The sequence below is a fragment of the Phoxinus phoxinus genome (assembly GCF_949152265.1).
Source record: "Phoxinus phoxinus genome assembly, chromosome: 2".
Lineage (NCBI taxonomy): Eukaryota > Metazoa > Chordata > Actinopteri > Cypriniformes > Leuciscidae > Phoxinus > Phoxinus phoxinus.
The window spans coordinates 7,329,878-7,349,405 of NC_136877.1; positions in this window are offsets into that span (position 1 = coordinate 7,329,878).

Genomic DNA, 19,528 nt, shown 5'->3' on the forward strand with positions numbered 1-19,528 from the left:
TGACTCTCTGTGGTCATTAAAAATCCCAGGATGTCCTTCGAAAAAGAGTAGGGGTGTAACCCCGGCATCCTCATATACTGATTGACTTCATCATGGTCTCCTCTCCACCAGTAAGCTGGTGTGTGGTGGGCGTTCTGGCGCAATATGGCTGCCGTCGCATCATCCAGGTTGACGCTGCACATGGTGGTTTAGGAGATTCCCCCTTCTATGTAAAGCGCTTTGGGGTCTCAGAAAAAGCGCTATATAAATGTAACAAATTATTATTATTAAAATGTATGTGCAGCCTCCTTAAAAACAAAACAGCCATATGAGTTTGCATGTATATTTATGTACATACGTGTGCCTTCAATGACCTTCATCTAATTAGGGATACACTAAAGGCAGAGCGTTAAAATAATCTATGCACGTCAATGGTAGAAGTAGACCGTACATGACTGAAATGCTTAAGTGGTTGGAGATTACTTTTCAGAATAAAATGGGAACTGTCACATCTCCAGAAGGTGGAAGCTATTTGCATTTCATACCACAAAGCACAGAGTCGACGCCGTGGATAATTGGGCAGGGCGAACACTTCGACTCTTTTGTGTCTCTTTAGAAAATCTGTCCAGTGAGGCAGATGATGCCAACAGAGGACCAGGGCAGTCATGCAGGAGAGGCGGCCACAGATGGCTCGAATTAGCAGCAAGGAGAAGAGGTCAAGGTAAGCAGAACCCTGTCAGGCTGCCCATCGAAACCAGCACTTTCACCCTCGCACCTTGTCTTTTGTCACTTGTGACAGTGAGTGAGAAGAAAGAAAGCATGCTAAAGTGGGCTAGCACAGTCAAGGGTAAATTATAGTATTCCACCCCTGAGAATATGACAACTATGCATTTTGCTTTCCGTTCGTTTTAGGGACTATGAAATTAATATGGTGTCCTGTAACTAATGAAAGGTTCCTAACCATGTGTAGAATATTGGATTCAATTGATTAATAATAAGGTGGAAGACATCCTGCTGGGCCGAATAAAACATGGCCTGTCTTATCTTCCCATTAATGCCCTTGGTAAATGTTACAAAGGAAGCAATTTCGCTTTCAGATAAAAGGCTGTCAATCATTTAAAAGTTTAATTGATTTAATTACACAATAAACAAATTAATTAATCAGATGAATCATATTAAGACATTTTTGTGTTTGCTGAGAGAAAACACTAAATTGAGATAATTTAACCCTATAAAAAAACCTAAATTAATTCATAAGGTAAACAAAACTATGCTTTAATGCAATTTCTATAAAACTTGACATGTTTTGAAATATATTTGTAATTACACATTTGTAATGTTTTGTAGTGCAATTTAGTTCACTAATGTTTAAATACTTGGGGTCGGTAAGATTTTTTCTATTTTTGAAATAAGTCTCTTATGCTCACGACTGCATTCATTTGATCAAAAATACAGTAAAAACAGTAATATTGTGAAATATTATTACCATCTATAAGAACTGCTTTCTGTTTGGATATATTTTAAAATGTTGAATGAACATTACATTTAAAATCCTAGAAATTAATAAAATATCAAGCCTTTCAAACCAAGTTGGTGTTTTTATTTTAGGGCTTCTGACATGCTTTGTTAAAAAACAAATTCCCCTCTGATCCACAAGGACGTGTCAGAGCTGCTGTGAGGAAATGAACTGTTCTTCCTCCTCAGGCAATGTGACAGAGTTTCTTTTGCCAGCAAGCAGCTTGGAAGGGTTAAGTGTGGGACTACAGGGGTGCCAGCCCTCATGTTCTGAGGTGTGTTTGAGAGAGAGAGAGTGAGTGAAAAGCTGCGTGACGACCCATCTGGGTGTGAGTGTGTGTGTGTGTGTGTGTGTGTGTGTGTGTGTGTGTGTGTTCGTCAACTGAACAGTGAGGCCAGCGGGCCCTCAGATGTGCTAAACATGTCAGCAGCAGTGTTGCTGAATGTCCCTTGAATGATGCGTCTCCACCTGGGTTACATTGCACTCTATCAGTGTATTCACAGCTGCCAAAGACAAAAACAGACAGTCTGATAAACACCGGGATACAGCTTTATTTCATCTGACAAACTGATCTACATTATTGTTCCTTGTTAGAAACCCACCTTTTAAAGGAATAGTTCACTTAAGGCAAGACACCAGTTGAAAAGGGTAAAAAGTATATATCACCATACTTCAGTTGATTGATTACATTAAGAATTGCAAAAAAAAAAAATGTATTAAAAGTTTTCTGAAATGTTATGTTAAATATGCTAATGAGGCGATATCTAATTAAATATGCATTAGGCCCGTTCTTTACTTAAGTGCATTCATCCCAAACAAACCGAACTGTCCTGTAAAGATAAAGCAAGTAATGTTATTATAGAGTCAAAACCCAGCGTGAATGTAGCTTATTTCTTCCAAGGAGCGCAGAGATATGTAGTGAAATATTCACACTGCTCTTCTCATACAGTAAAAGCAGATAGAGACCAGGGGCTGTCAAACTTTAAAAATTGTAAAAAACAACAACAATGAAACTAGTTCATATGACACTATTTTAATTCAAGTCCAACTCAGGGGCATTGGGATTCTCTCCACCAGCCTCACTCCGGTCCCACAGCTCTCGCCCTCACCCCGCTTCAGTATTCAGTCACATTTCCAGTGAGGATGGGTCAAAAATCTAAATTTGTGCTGTTATTCCCATAGCATCCACCTATATTTCAAACTTTATTCAACTTGTACATAATTCAGTTGCTGTGTTGTCCTAGGTTTGAATATGAGCATAGGCAAAAGTGTTTCGAGAATAACAGAGAGGAAGTTTATCATATCGAAAACACCAGTTTAATATGGAAGCTTATGGGTAGCAAATTTCAATTTGAAATGTAATATGCAAAATGACAATGCAGTATGTAAAATGGTAATGCATTTCTGTATTTAAATTAAAATTTTCCCTACATTTGTGCAACGTTTGGTGCAAAATTAAAATTCAATTGTATAATTTAAATTTGCCCTTTTATACACTAGTTTTAATATGTAAATTGAATACATATTTTAACGCTTTAAAAGTTGCAAAATTCTAATTCAAATGTATAACAAAAATGAGTAGATATGTTTGACATGTTCAAACAAAAACTGTAGCAAATTTGAAAATGTAAATGTTATTTTTTCTTAATTGCATTTACACTTGCGATTGCATTTCCATTAAGTGTCCCGCAATGAATGTAGCAAAATTCAATGTGCAAGAAAATGCATTCTGAGCCGATCATGTACCCGCCCCGCCCTGTCAATCACTACGTGAAGTTGGCCCCAACCCAATGCAAAACGTCGGCAAAATAGGCTCTATCGTTTTTACTTAATTTGTGCTGTAATTATCAGTTATAAATAAATAAAGAGTGGTCACATTTTTCGGTAGCTATTACCGAATACCAACGGAGCTTTGTCATATGTGATCACAGAGTAATATGCCTATGCATTTGTAAGGAAAAATTAAAGGATCTCCAAAATTATTGGGTAATTACAGTTCATAGTAATAAGAATAAAGATAAGCATGTATTAGACAATGAGAATATTTAATACAAAAAAAAACCATCAACACAGTCTAGCATCAGACAACAGCAGCTCAGCATAATGTTGACACGGGTGTCGACGCCTGATAAGGCAGAACATTCTCCCAGACCCAGACGTCCAACGTCGTACTGGTTCTATCACCTGCAGATGCGTAATAATCAAGGGGGGTAATCCATCAGCCGGAAACTGAAGCTTCCCCGGGCGCCGCCATTGTAGCAGAACATCACCTGCTGTTAGCATTCCATTGACTCCCATTCATTTTGGTGTTACTTTGACAGCGAATAACTTTACATCTGAGGCGTTTAAAGACTCTATTTGTCCATTATTTATTTCTAAAGAAACACAAATATTTATAAAAGGCTCCATTACCTTGTATCTTACATTATGGCCCCGTAGAAGCAGTTTTTGTAAAAATAGGCTAACGATTGCGTCATAACCACTCGACTCTCTGTCGCATGTAGAGAAATTACCGTATAGACCGGCAGAGAAGCTCGCAAGCAATCGGGGGGACGTGGAGGCATAAAGTCAAGGCAGAAGCCCATAGAGAGTGATAAAGTTGCTCCTGCTGCTAGCTCATGGACAGCTAATACTCACACTCTCCGTCTCTGCGAGATTCGGAAGGGAATGACTCAGATTTCTCTCGGCACAGCTACTAGAAGACCTACAGCTGTCAGACAGGTTGCTCACGTCACATCTACGTCGTCAAGCTCAGTTTGAGCCTGCGCAGTTCGCCCAGCCGTCAGGAAGTGAGTGCTTCTAATTGACTTCACTTTTCTCCGTTGAAACCTATGGGGTCGCTGTGTCCATCTTATATACTGTGTATGGTAATAATCTCCGGAAACACTACCATTTCTCTGTTCACACTCCACTTCATCTGCTAGTGAATGTAAGGCTCGTATCAGCTCTGCCGCCGCCATGTTAACGCCATGTTAACACCTCAAACAACTCTCAAATCACCTTTCCAACACCTCAAAATACGCGCCATAGCCTATGTTTAGGCTCAGAATGCATTTTCAAATTGTACATTGAATTTTGCTACATTAATTGCGGGACACTTAATGGAAATTAAATCGCAAGTGTCTTAACTGTGAGTGTAAATGCAATTAAGAAATAATAACATTTAGGCTAAATTACAATTTTGCTACAGTTTTTGTTTGAACATGTTAAACCGATCTAATTATTTCTGTAATATATTTTAATTTTGCAACTTATAAAGCGATAAAATTAGTACCAAACGTTGCACAAATGATGGGAAAATTTAAATTGAAATACAGAAATGCATTGCCATTTTACATATTGCATTGTCATTTTGCATATTACATTTCAAATAGAAATTTGCTACCCATAAGCTTCCATAGGTATGATGCACATGGCCATAATACTAATTAGATGCTAATTAGATGCTATTTTTTCCTCGTATAACTTCACTTCACAGGTTGAGCAGAGTATGGTGTGAGCACTTCATAATCCTGAGATCAGCAAACTCAAACATTTCCCTTTGAAATGCGTGAATGGGTGCAGGCAAACCACAATGGCAGCTGTGCCGCAGACTCGGTAGGAAAAGAAAATCTCCTTGGATTACTACATAAGAACTGGCACTGGCTTCCAGCAAGAGCACTGTATAGTGAGAGCAGGAGGTGCTGCCGGGAAGGAGGAGATGAAGGAAACGCAAGGGTTCAAATGCAATGAATGGATAACTCAGATACTCACGAATCTCCACTGAATCTTTTTCTGCTTTCTCTAATCTGTGCCAATCAGACACCACACCTTGGCTCATTTAAATGGAAGAACGAGAAGCTGAAGGCAAACGTGAGAAAGGCCTGATTGTGCGAAAAGCTTCTCCATCTTGATTAGTAAGAGGCAATTCATTCCTCAGGGTGACTTTAAGACTCCAATGGATCTATTGGACTTAGTCACAGGCTGGAGAATCATTAGATTTACGTACATGTCCATTTAAAAATATTCCTATTAAAGTTCCGTCTTTTAGGCCATGTCCACACTAATAAGTTTTCATTTGAAAACGTATATTTTTCTCTCCGTTTTCCGTCTACACTGAGACGGCATTTTAAGTCAACGAAAACGTAGATTTTGGAATACGCTCTCCAAAGCGGATAAATTTGAAAACGCTGTTTTCGCGTTGTAGTGTGGACTGTGAAGCCGGAGGTATTTGAAACCAAAGACGTAAGTTTAGTCATGTGATCCATGTTGTACCAATAGATATTCATGTTTACCGGTATTGAGCCTGTTATGTGCTATTCTACACTGTTGCTAAAATATGTCACTTTGCACACTCTTCATATCACAGAACTGCAAAGATGACAGAAAATGTTCTCACATTTGCTCTCCTGTGGCATACAGAAGAGCAGTTGCGTTTTAGACCAAACATATGGTGACTGAGTGCGACCTAGACGCATCAGTGAATGGTGAGATATTTAGCTAAATAAAATTATCCTGTTAGAAGAATCGCGCGATAATTGTATTATTTATTTTTCCATCTGTATCATCTCAGTCACAGTGAGCTTTTGTGAGGTTTCACGCATGCGCCGTAAGGTGAATTTAGAAGTTTCTCATCCACACTGAAACGCCGGAAAACGCTAGTGTGGACGGAGAGTGTTTTTAAACGAAAACGCCGTTTTCAAATGTATCTGGATGAATGTAGACATACCCTTAATGTTGTTTGTATGTCTATGTGGTGTTTTTAATCATAGATATCATATAATAAAGGCTAGATGTCTCGTCCGCGCTGCTGGCCAATGGAGGTCGACGTCCGCACACGGCGGCCATCTTGCCACAGGGGGCTCGCTCACTCGTAACATTGTTTTAATGGTGCATGTACTTTTTAAATAACCATAACTTGCTCAATTGTCTACCGATTTTCAAACGGGTTGGTTTGTTATAAACCTCAGAGATGTAGTTATGACACTGCGTATTTATGAATAATTATAATATTATATATTCCAACATGTTCAAGCATCCAGAATTATAGCTACGTTACAGTTTTTTTCAGTCGCTAACAAGCGTTTGTCCAGCCAGTTGTCACATTTTCAAAACTCTAAACACAATTAGCACAGCATCGGTCTTTTGTGGCCATACCATTCACACATTTCATGTCGTTTTCACACAATATGCAGTCAGTGAACACATTTCCATAATGCTTACATTTTCTTAACAGACAAGCTATACCTCCCAACAAAACTATGGATTGTTTTTGTAGTATTTACGAATGTTAACACACAACATCCCACAATAGCAAAAACAATATTCCAAACCTTAGATACAGTATAAAAACCTCTGCTTCTGCAATGGTCAGTTCAAAAACAATGTATCTCAGCTGATAATAAACAAACAATGTAATAATTGACACAGAGCTGATTTATTTTGGGTAAATTGGGCCAACCACAGCTGACTCCAGTCTGGCTTACACTCAGTGGCAGGGGTTATTTTTTTCTATTACATTGACACTTATACAGTAAAAGGAGGACTTTGAGGAGTGATGTTTTTGGAAACAGAAACAGAAAAGGACAAACACTGTAATGTCTGGAAGAGGAAGAGGAAGAGCAAGGGGCCCAGTGAGAAGAGCAGGCCCAGTGAGAGATGCAGTGAGAGATACAGGAGCAGTGAGAAGAGCAGGCCCAAGGAGAGGGCAAGGTAGAGGTGTAAGAATGCGTGGTGGTGGCATTCCAAGGGCTGCAAGAACAGTAGTCAGTGATGAAATTCGTGCCACTATCATTGATCATGTAATCAACCACAGTCTTTCACTAAGAGAGGCTGGTGACTTGGGAGTGCAGCCCAATTTGAGGCGGTCAACGGTTGCATCCATTATTCGCATCTTTCAACAAACGAACAGGTATGTATTGCATTTTACATGGATTTACACGCATCCTTGCCTTTCTCAATGATCTCCACCAGCGCCTGGTTCCAGAGCAGGATCAGGAGGGTGAAAACATGAGGACCTTTGTAATTACCTGGGACAATGTGGCTTTCCATCATTCGCAAGCAATAACAACATGGTTTGAAGTCCACCCAAGACTGGTAAGTCTCTTCCTTCCAGCCTATTCACCTTTCCTCAACGCCATAGAGGAGTTTGTTTCTGCATGGAGGTGGATGGTTTATGACCATCAGCCACATGACCAGATGTCCCATGCATGCTGCTTGAAGCCATGGATGCTGGTGCAGGGACATCACAGTTCTTGATTGCCAAGGGTGGATCCGACATACCAAGCGGTTTTATCAAGTGCATCGCCTTGGATAATATCAGATGTGATGTTGATGAAAAGATGTGGCCTAACCCTGAAGATCGCAGAGATTAGATACAGTAATTTTTTGCTTTTTTTAGTTACCCCCCTTTTTATCTGGGCTTTTTGCTGTTGTTTTTTTGGTTCAGAATGCTCTTGTGTGTTTCATGGATATTTTGTTCACTGTGAGCAATACTGTAAAACTTTTTCTTTTCTATCATACCGTGTTTCTACTGTACCTCCTGTAGTAAACAGTAAAGGATTTGCTTTTACTGGAATGCTTTTGAATGTGAACATTACTACATGTGGACATACAGATCCCAACCAAGAAACATAAAAGTCTATGCAGTTTTTGTAATGTCAAGAATAGCCAGTATTCTGAAACCTGGTGTACTTTGATTGACTGCATGTACCTTGTGAAGTGAAAACAAGTGTTATTCTTTGACAGAATAATTTCATTTTGAGTCAGATTTTCAGTGTTTTGGTAAAGTTAGTGTGTGCAGAGAAAGATGTGTTCTATTTTGAAATGAAGAGTTAGTATACATTTAACAAAATGTGTTTTTGAGAAGAAAATTATCCATTTGGCCAATTGTGTTTTGTAGGTGTGAGTCTGTGTTAAGAGTTTAGAAAAAGTATCTGAAGTATGGGTAAGCGCTTGTTAGCGATTGAAAAAAACTGTAATAACGTTTGTAAAAAACCAAACCGTTTGTAAATCCGTCAAGATTTCAGCGAGATAAGAGGATTTGTGTTCGTGCAGATCAATCACCTTACAGAAAGCTTCCCTGAGACAAGATGGCCACCGGTTGATGCCGTTCGAGACTCCGCAGTAAGACATCTAGCCTTTATTATGTATATCTATGTTTTTAATATGCTTTAAGGCTATGGCGGGCCAGAAGTCACTGAGTCACTGAGATTCCCCACTATAGGCCGGCGGTGGATCTATATACTCACTCTCCTCACGCAGCGAGCGACTCACTCATGTACATTGACCTAATATTATAATAAAATCTCTACCCTTTTAAATACTGTGATGGTGCAATAACTAACTACATTTAGTACAGTTTTAAATTTTTGTGTAAATGTAATTTATTCAGAACCAACATTCCCATCAGTGCTCTGTATTTGTAGTATTTGTATATGCCCTCTTGAATGTATTGATAAAATATAAGAATTTGACATGAAAGATGACGGCGTAAGTTTATTGAAAAATTGCCTTTATAAGGGTAAAAAAGAAATGCAATGATAATCCATTTAAGAGGGCATATACAAATACTACAAATACAGAGCACTGATGGGAATGTTGGTTCTGAATAAATTAACTGTGAATCAGAATTAGAATAAGTCACTTTAGGGCTTTTACAAATCAAATTGAACTCCGTATCAATGTAAATCCTTTTTTTTTTCTGAGAAAACAGTATCTGCATCAGTGGTGGCATTCCCAAATCATCAAAGTGACGTCCCTTGACGTATTAGACAAACCATTGTGCAAATTCATAAGTCAACACCATTGCTGAGTATTTTCTCCTTAAAACTGCAGTGAACCAAAAGACAGTCTCAAAACCGCGGTTGTGAGTGGAGACGGGGCTAATTTGCATATTCATAGAACCACATATACTAAATGAGGCAAGGGTGTAGAGTTACATTCAATCTATTTTAATGCATCAAGGAAACAAGTGAAATGTGTAATTTTGTTGATCAAAGATGAGTTTTGAGGGATAGAATGATTGACTACAGGGATACTTTAAATATGCAATTTTAATAATCTAATATGAATTGTGTCTCATAAAATAAATGAAACAGACAGCACAGTTATATTCAATTGGTGATTTTACACTGTGTTGTGTATTTACTAAATGTACCTTTGTAGTCTTTGCAGATGCAACTTGCAGTGATATGTGCATGTAACATCATAAATCAATGACCATTTTTCTGGCCAAAATACAATTTCATATATATATAGGCCTAAACACACACACGCACGCACACACGCACGCGCACACGCGCACACACACACACATAACTGCACAGCTTAAGTGAATATATTTTTTCAAATGTAATATATGTTATATATTTTAAACCTTTGAATGATCAGGAACAGTGTGAATTGAATTCCAGTAAATACTGGCAGTCAGTGTCAAGACCCAAAGAGAGGCATAACAAGAAAACTTCCAGAGTTTAAAAAGTTGTATGGCCACATATTGTGCTCGAGGGGACAGAGGGCAGATGCTGGTAGTCTGGCAAGAAAAAAGCCGCAGTAGTTTGGCTGTGAAATGACTAGGGACCACACAACAACTGAGCAGAGGCCAGGAAAGGCTTGTTTAACACAATGTGCAAACTTAAAAATAGTCTCGATGTCCTGTGCCCAATTTCATTTTGCTCTCTGCAAGTGTGTTTTGGCAAGGGGTGTTGGTGTAGCAGGAAGGCTTCCAGACAGAAGATTGGAATAATGTTTTTTTTTTTTAAGAAGTCTCTTATGTTTATTATAATTTGAAACTAATTTTATTCAAATGTATTTCAATCCTGCGATGGCAACGCTGGATTTTTCTCCAGTCTTTGACTTCAGTCTTCAGTGTCACATGATCCTTCAGAATCACCCTGATATGCTGATTTGCTTCTAAATTATTATTGGTACTCTGCTCAATTAATAATAATGGTTCTAATTAATGTTGAAACCAGTTTTTGCTGCTTAATATTTTTATGGAAATCATGATACATTTAGTTTTTTGATGAAGAGAATTTAAAAGAACAGCATTTCTTTCAAATTTAAAACTTTTGCAACATTATAAATGTCTTTACAGTCACTTTTGATCAATGTATCCTTGCTGATCAAAAGTATTAAAGGAGAACTCCGGTCAATTTTAACATTGAGCTCAATTTTTAGTAAATTTGGAGTGCTGTCAATACAGAGAACAACGACAAAAATCGGTGTTGCCTACACTGTGTTATCCTCTTTTTAAAATTTGCACCCTATTGACTTGAATGGGGCAAGTTTTAAACTTAACCAGTTCTTAGTCTTATCATCCTTGATGTGTCATTACAAGTTCCCAGCCATGTTGAGTGATTCCTTAAGAGTGAACACGAGTGAATCTGACTGTAGTAGATGTGAAAGATATGAATAAAAATGATGTTAATTCAGCCAGCGCACATACCTGTATTTAGTTCCTGTTTTCGGGGAAGTCCAAAGTAGTCGATTGTTGAGTTCACGCGCGTGATCATAGTAACTAAACCTATGCGCGTGAACTCGACAATCGACTACTTTGGACTTCGACTGAAAACAGGAACTAAATACAGGTATTTGCGCTGGCTGATATAACATCATTTTTATTCATATCTTTCACATCTACTGTAGTCAGATTCACTCGTGTTCACTCTGAAGGAATCACTCAACATGGCTGGGCACTTGTAATGACACATCAAGGATGATAAGACTAAGAACTGGTTAAGTTTAAAACTTGCCCCATTCAAGTCAATAGGGTGTAAATTTTAAAAAGAGGATAACACAGTGTAGGCAACACCGATTTGTGTCGTTGTTTTCTGTATTGACAGCACTCCAAATTTACTAAAAATTGAGCTCAATGTTAAAATTGACCGGAGTTCTCCTTTAAGTGACAATCTAGAAAATATGAAGTTCCAGATTTACTAACAGCTTGCGCCAGCTACTGTCTTATTACTTATTTATACTTATTGCTTATGCATTTGTAGTTTCCCTTTCAGACACAAATTGTATGGGATATTATATCACGCAACGCAATTTACTAAGGTTTACGCTCATCAACTTATTGGTATTTGCACCATTATTTACTGCCCCAAAAAATCTTTTTGCGCTACTCTTTGCAGATTGCATTGGCCATTATGGAAATAATAATTTGCTTCTATCTTGCATTTCTATATTACCAAAATCTAAAAAAAGAAGCATAGAGTGGCAGAACTGGACAGTCGCTTTATCCACAAGAGGCCGATTGTTTTTTGCATATCTGAAAGCAAACACTATGGTGACCTTCAATTGAAACAGGAGATCAGTCTTATCAAGATTACACTGCGAGAATTTTAAATAGACCAAAAAATAAAAAGAAGACTGATTGCTGAATATGAGTATTTCTATAGGATTTGTTTATGCGCAAATGCATGAATTCACATTCCTCACATACCCCTTAAAGAATCTGCAAGATGTTCATCATCTTTTATTGTTATTGTTTTGTAATACTGCTCTGATTTAGCTTTTTCCATCTCTAATTGTTTTTTTAATTATTCTGCAAGTAGTTTGTTAGCTTATGAGGAAAGACTGACGCAGTATATTAACGTATGAGCAAAAAATCAGAGCAAAAAAAATCAGTTGTAAATAAAGCAACAATTATTGGAGTACAACTATTTCAATCTTTCTAATTCATAAATGATATGTGCTATACTTGGGGTTTATTGTAATACATTCACTAGAGATTTCTACCCCTGTAGTTTTCCTGTGTATATGTGGACCGACCGTTATATTAACTACCGGTATGTTTTTAATCATAGTAATGGATCCAGCTTTATGAGCATGTAGATTCTCCCAGTGCAGATGAAAGCAATAACAACATGATTATTACATACCCTATTCTCAAAGTAAATAACACACAAATACACTCCAGGATACATTGGAAATTGCATGTTCAATTCCTTCCAATCACAATATAATCACTCTCTCCGTCCATATCATTCTCCAGCCCATGAAAAGAGACAGCATCTGACTAGCTCAACTCAAGCAGGCATCTTGCCATCCCTATAAGTGCCAATCTTACTGAAAAATGAACAGAATTTATAACATGTACAGTTTGGTTCATAATGTGCATCATTTCCACTGATCCTAAAATAAGCCTGCATGTTCAATAACAGGCCAAAGGCCATCCAGAGTGCAGAGATGATGGATGTGTTCCTGCAACAATCAAAGACAAACACAGTTCTCCACATATCATGAACCCTTTGAATTACATTATTGAAGCTTTAGGGATGGATGTGCTATAATATCAAGGTCCTTCTTTCCAATATGCGATTTTGTTATTTCTCTTGCCAAGTCATGATGTCAGGACCGAAATGGGTTATGCGCCCACTCGTACACTGCGCCTTCCTGTTTCATCTGTGTCTCTCTGGTGTGCATGTGAATGTGATTCATTGTTACTTTTTCTTCAGCCTCTTCAGAATATACAAACAATATGAGTCACATTTATAGTTATAGAGCTTACAACGGTGCATGAAGAGTGTATCATGATTTAACAAAGGTGATGAGGTTTAAGGAGTATTGCGATATTTTATGAAAAGGTCAAATATATAATCTCTGACAAAATGAAGCTTTGGTGCCGAGCAAGAATTAAGAATTTGTAACCACTGTTTAGTCATTTGCGTGGTCACGATTTAACTACAACCAGGGAATGAATTAAAGGGATAGTTCACTTTAAAATGAAAATTCTGTCATCATATACTAAAGTTGTTTCAAACCTGAATCTCTTTCTTCTGCTGAACACAAAGGAAGATATTTTGAAGAATGTCAGTAATCAAATAGTTTAACTGGTCCCATTGACTTCCATAGTAGGAAAAAAACAAAACAAAACATGGCAGCCAATGGGACCAGTTAACTGTTTGGTTACCGACATTCTTCAAAATATCGTCCTTTGTGTTCAGCAGAAGAAAGAGATTCAGGTTTGAAAAAACTTGAATATATGATGACAGAATTTTCATTTTAAAGTGAACTATCACTTTAAGGCCTGATATACTCACACCAAAGTTATTTTTCTTTCTTTGGTTAGGTGTAAAAAGAAGATTGAAATACATATGCAGTGGTATACTGATAGCGAACATCTCGAAGGCGTAACCCGATGCCCTATCCTAAGTGTTAAACTTTAGTGTGTAGTTTTACCGCAGTTTGTGTTACGACATGAATGATAACTCAAATTGACCTGTCGGTAAGCCCCGCCCCCCTTAGTTACTGTCGCGAACTCGGACAAACAAATGGAGTCTGTCATTCAATGACAGCTGTCAGTGTGAAAACCTTGTCCCAAGATGTTTTTGATCAATTTTAGACACCTCTCGTCGAGGAGCATTCATGTGCAACTTAAATATGCCATGTAAAGATATATAAAAGATTTTTAAATAAACATGGTTGGGTAACAAGATTATTTTGGAAGTGAGGGTTTACAGATCACAATGCAAGCGGGATAAGCCTCATGTTACGGTCGTCACGATCTCAGATGAAAACATCCAGGATCAACACTGTTCATATACTGCAGGATAAGATTCAATTAATTTACATTTAACCAGTTTAATATGAAGATGCGCTGAAATGTTGACCTTTATTTATGTGTTTTTGACCTACATTGAACATGACGTGAGAATAGTTAGCTATTTAGGTTTGTACATTAGCATGGACTCACTAACTTTAATTGTAACTTAATGAGTATGACAACCAGAAAATGAACGTTTTCATCTTCATTGGGATTGAATCCTTAGGGAACCAGGTTACTTCACCCACATCATTGGATTAATACACATCTTAATCCAAAGGAGACATTTGCTCAGTCTTGTTTGGGTTTAGGAAATGGAATAGAAAAAACTCCATTGCCCATCCACTCAGGATACCTGGAATCAGTGTTACAAGTACCCCAGGCATATAATTTTACCATTTGTAGCATAAACACCATCAAACAGATGAGAGCTTCAGATCTTCCAATGTTTCTTTATGCCGCTGAAACCTAAAGATGTCCGAGTTCTGGTCCCCGCGCAACTGATACTCAACTGCCATGGGCTGATCTGCGTCCAAGTGGAGGGGCTTACCGATAGGGCAATTGTGCAGCATGATGATAATACTTGTGCTTTTATCCATTGACTTTCCATTGCGAGAGGCTGCCTCCTTGTCATTTCTTGCTTCTAACTAAAGACAGAAAAATGCCTAAAAGCTGCTGTGTGATAAGGTGTACAAGCTAAGAAACCCAGAAATAAGTTTTTATAAGCTGTCGACCCCAAAAAACGAGCTTTTAAGGAGTTAAAACTGGATACAGGCTGAAACGAATGGGTAAATTGTGGAATCCTGACACTCAGTATGCACTAAAAATAGAGTTACGTGTGCAGTAAGTTAAACATTTGGTCACTGGTGAGTCAAATATCCAAATGTCAGTTTTATATATTATATTTCTGTAAGATAAGCTATCCTGTGTTGCCGATTACGTTCTCCTCCCGCGGGCGTACGTTAGTTCTCAGAGTAATGAGACACGTTACGCTCTGTCTAAACTGCCTGTATCCATTTTTATGTCCTTAAACACTCGTTTTTTGGGGGTCGACAGCTAATAAAAACTTATTTCTGGGTTCTTTAGCTTGTTTGCTGTACACCTTGTCACACAGGAGATGTTAGGCATTTTTCTGTCTTTAGTTAGAAGCAAGAAATGACAAGGAGGCAGCCTCTCGCAATGCAAAGTCAATGGAGACGGTTGGACCCCGTTGTGGGTGTGGCCTAAATACGTCTCTATGGCATGCAACCATCAAACAACGATCCAGAATAACCATTCACTAGCATCATAAGCAAGCACCACTCAAATTTTCTTCAGACCATTATTTTCTCTACCATTACAATACAACACGTAGAAGATTCAATGCGTATTCCAATCGCTCTCTCCAGCGACTGCTGATTTCACACTATTGCGTGCTTTGTTTGCACTTTCAGGAATATTGTTGTGTGCCATTGAGACACTCATTAATGTTTAATTAATGTTGTTCTCAACGGAAGAGATTGGCAAGAACAGCAACTATATTAGTTATTCCCAGAGACAATCTATTAATGAGATGCAAATGACCTGTTATTATCTGATTAATGACTAAATCATTCACCAAATAAGCGTACTAGTATTTCCCTTCACCCACATTTCAAACGTTCACGATGAGTACATTGTTTTATTAGTGCAGAGGAAAACAGGATGTGACATTAGGCAATTCGGCTAATGATTCCTCTTCTTCTTGAGCCGTACTCTTCAAGTCTCACAGCGACTGAACGAGAAGAGCAGAGCTTGTGGAAAATAGCCAGAGATTAGATCTACAGTCTCTAAAATCTGTTTTACAGTGAGCTGGAGAAGACACAGCGATTCTTCACAGCCAGAAGCAGCTAACGGAGCCTCATTATAGATCCCCACAGTACGCTAGGGTTCAGAGATTAGAGGATGTGACTGTGCCCATTACAGGATTGTTCTTTTAATGTTTCTTTGGAACGCTCGACTGCTTCACATTTCAGGCTTTAAATAGAGACGAGGCTCCTGGCTATGATATCTAGCGTGCCAGCAGAGGAAGCAGGTGTTTGTGTGTGTGTGTGTGTGTGTGTGTGTGTGTGTGTGTGTGTGTGTGTGTGTGTGTGTGTGTGTGTTGGTTTGATTAAATGATTTGATGGATTGTGTCCAGTATACTTGTACTAAATGCCAGTGATTTTGACAATTACATTATTGAAAAACGTGATGAAAACACAGAGCTACAGTTTAAGGTTCCAGTCTCAGGGAATTGCTCAATCAATCTGCCATTTGCAAAAAAATCATTCAGCCCCTGAAAGAATAAAATAGATCAATTCAGCAAACTGGATGCTGATTAAAATCAGAACATAATATAATGTCAGATTTTTTATTTTTATTTTTTATGTCAGACTTTTTTAAGACAATGTAGTAATCTGTGGGGTTGAGGATCTTTGTATGGTGACTCACAGGAAGGCAGCAAGCTTCTGTCAGAATCATACAAACTTCATCAAATTCAAGACAAAAAAATAATGGTTCTTTCTCTAATTTAGCAGTTCAACAAAAGTTGTCGCTTCATTGGCCTCCAAAGGGTAAAAAAACAGCTTTTTAAATATTTAAACATTTATCAATGGAGGAGAGGCTTCACTACGCTGATTTAAGGAAAACGGCTAATTTAATGACTCAACAGTCCATCTGCTAATCTTCAACATGTTTGCTCTTAAACATTCGTTTTGGATTCTGGAACTGGATTCGTTATAGTTCACACTCAAAAATATTCGGTTATATAAAAGATGTCATGCACAATTGCACGACTGGTATTCGGTTTAAGGTACTTCTAATTTGTGGTATCCGCAAACAGTGATTGACTGTTGCACAACTCGATTGAAAATCCAATGACGTCAAGGCTGTAATGTGATTGGTTATCAAGACACACGTGATCTACTTTAGCAGTTACACTTTCTCCAATGGTAGAGCCCAATAATAAAACTATCTCTGCTTCAACTGAGAAGAGTGTCTATTTATCTCATTCATTGGCCACAACTAGCCCCTCATTCAGTGGCAGTTTGGGGATTGCAGTTCGTTCTTGTTGGTCGTCTTGTAACTGGCCTTACCGCAAGGGATTCTGGGAGTCGTAGTTTTATGGGGTAGGGCACCAACCACCTTCCTGGGTCATACCACACATGTAATACACACCCTCTGGTGATGTCACACAACAATCATTAAAGTCGACATGAAATCAAAATTTACCCTATTTATTTTGTTACCGCATATTACTTGTGGTAAACAATTATATTCTTCATATTTAGCCCAATGTATAATTTGGTGACACTGGTCCTATTAGTTGCAATAAAGGGATAGTCTGTCTAAACCTGAAGGAGTTTCTTTGTTCTTTTGAACACAAGGAAGACATTTGGTTACATTCTATTAACTATAAGTAACTTTTCAACTACATGTCAACTAACTCTCATTAGAGTATTAGTAGACTGTCAGTAGACTGTTAGGTTAGGGTTAGGGGTTAGGGTTCGGGATAGGAGAATAAGTTGACTTGTAGTTGCCAAGTTACTTAGTTAGTAGAATGTCTGTTGAGGGACCAACAAAATAAAGTGTTACAAATATTAAACATGCAGTCGACTAATACTCTAATGAGAGTTAGTTGACATGTAGTTGAAAAGTTACTTATAGTTAGTATGTGTAAAGTGGACTATCGTAATAAAGTGTTACCAGATATTTTAAAGAATATTGGTAACCAAACAGTTTCTGGTCCCCATCGACTTCCACAGTATAATTTTTTTTCATAATATAGAAGTTAATGGGGGCCAAACTATTTGGTTACCATTCTTCAAAATATCTTCCTTGTGTTGAACAGAACAAAGAAACTCATCCAGGTTTAGAACAAATTGAGGGTGAGTAAATTACAGAATTTTTTTGTTGGGTGAACAATGTATGCCATTAACAGTAACTAGCATTAATAATGAGCAATATATTTGTTACAGTATATAATCATTGATAACGTTAGATAAAAATACCACTGTTCACTGTTAGTACATGTTAGCTCAGGTCCATTAAATAATAATAACAGATATAACTTTTGATTTTAATAATGAATTAGTAAATGTTGAAATTAACATTTGCTAAGATTAATAAACGCTTTAAAAGTATCAGTCCCTTTTTAGATTAGAGTCAAATTCTCACTATTAATTAAATATTAACTACGACTTTTGCCTCAATAAACCCATTATTACCGCTATCCTTAATAGTTAGTAAGGTAGTTGTTAAGTTTAGGTATTGGGTAGGATTAAGAAGTATAATATGGTCACGCAGAAAAAGACATTAATAAGTGCTTTACAAACAGCCAATATTGTAGTAAAATGCATGTTAATAAGTGGACCCCAACTAAAGTGTTACCGTATCTTTAATTGTTGGAATGTTAACTAATGCAGATAACTATATTAACATATGTAATATTGTAAGTGTTACCATAAAACTTTTGTGCATAACTCATTCGGCATCTTTTTTATGTTATAAACATGAACAACTCCTCAAATCATGCAGCTGGTTGAGGAGATTTTAAATGATCAGACTTATGATTTTCACCTTGTGGATGAAATCCTTTAGACTTACACAGAAGGACAAGCCATATCTAAGGGCTTGTGAGTCATAGAGACCTGAGGGTGGGCTCTTTTCAAGTTATCAAAATCAAGTGATTAAAAGTGTTATCTATAGTGGTGGTGGGCACATTTGCATACACGTAAGATCCATTAATAACTTGAACTTCCAGCTCACTGGTCAGATCTTTCATCTTCACCGTTGGACTGATCTCTTCCTTCTGCTTCATTGATCAGACAAACATTAGCAGGCATCACATCAGTTATACTGCTGCCATGTGCACAAATAAAGCTTTTAAAATGGCTAAAGGTGCTGTAAGCAATCTGTCTTTCAGATATCACTGAAATAGATAAATGGAGAATTCAAATCTCTGTGGCAGCCCAAGGCAAAAAGGGGTGAAAAACAGGAAGAATGCCTGTTTGCCTTTTTAGAAAACCAGCCAATGTATGACTGTTCTTTCTGGATATGCCATTCGCCTCCTCATCACTATGATCACTCCCTCGAAGACCACATCAGTGAGTTATTGGACCTTGCCTATCTAACAAGCTACCCTGATGGTGTAGTTTAGCAGTTAGTGAAGCCTCCCCTCTACTGACACAAAAAAATACTCACTGGAAATCTGGTCTCCTTCTCTGTGTACTGCAGCGTTACTCTCTTTCTTTTGGCTAATTTTGGAGTCATGCCTTAAAGCGGCTTTGGGCCTACAGGCTTGTAACAGTTTAAACAAAAGCCCAAGGTGAGGATCCATGAGCAGATTGTATCAGCAAACAATCCAATAGGTAAATTCACAAAGAGAAATGAGAAGCAAACAAGGTTCCACACAAAATATGAAAAGGCAAACAAATCCAAACCAGCAGGTACAAACCAAAAGTCATCAAACCATGTAGATAGTTCAAAGACCATAGAAAACAAAT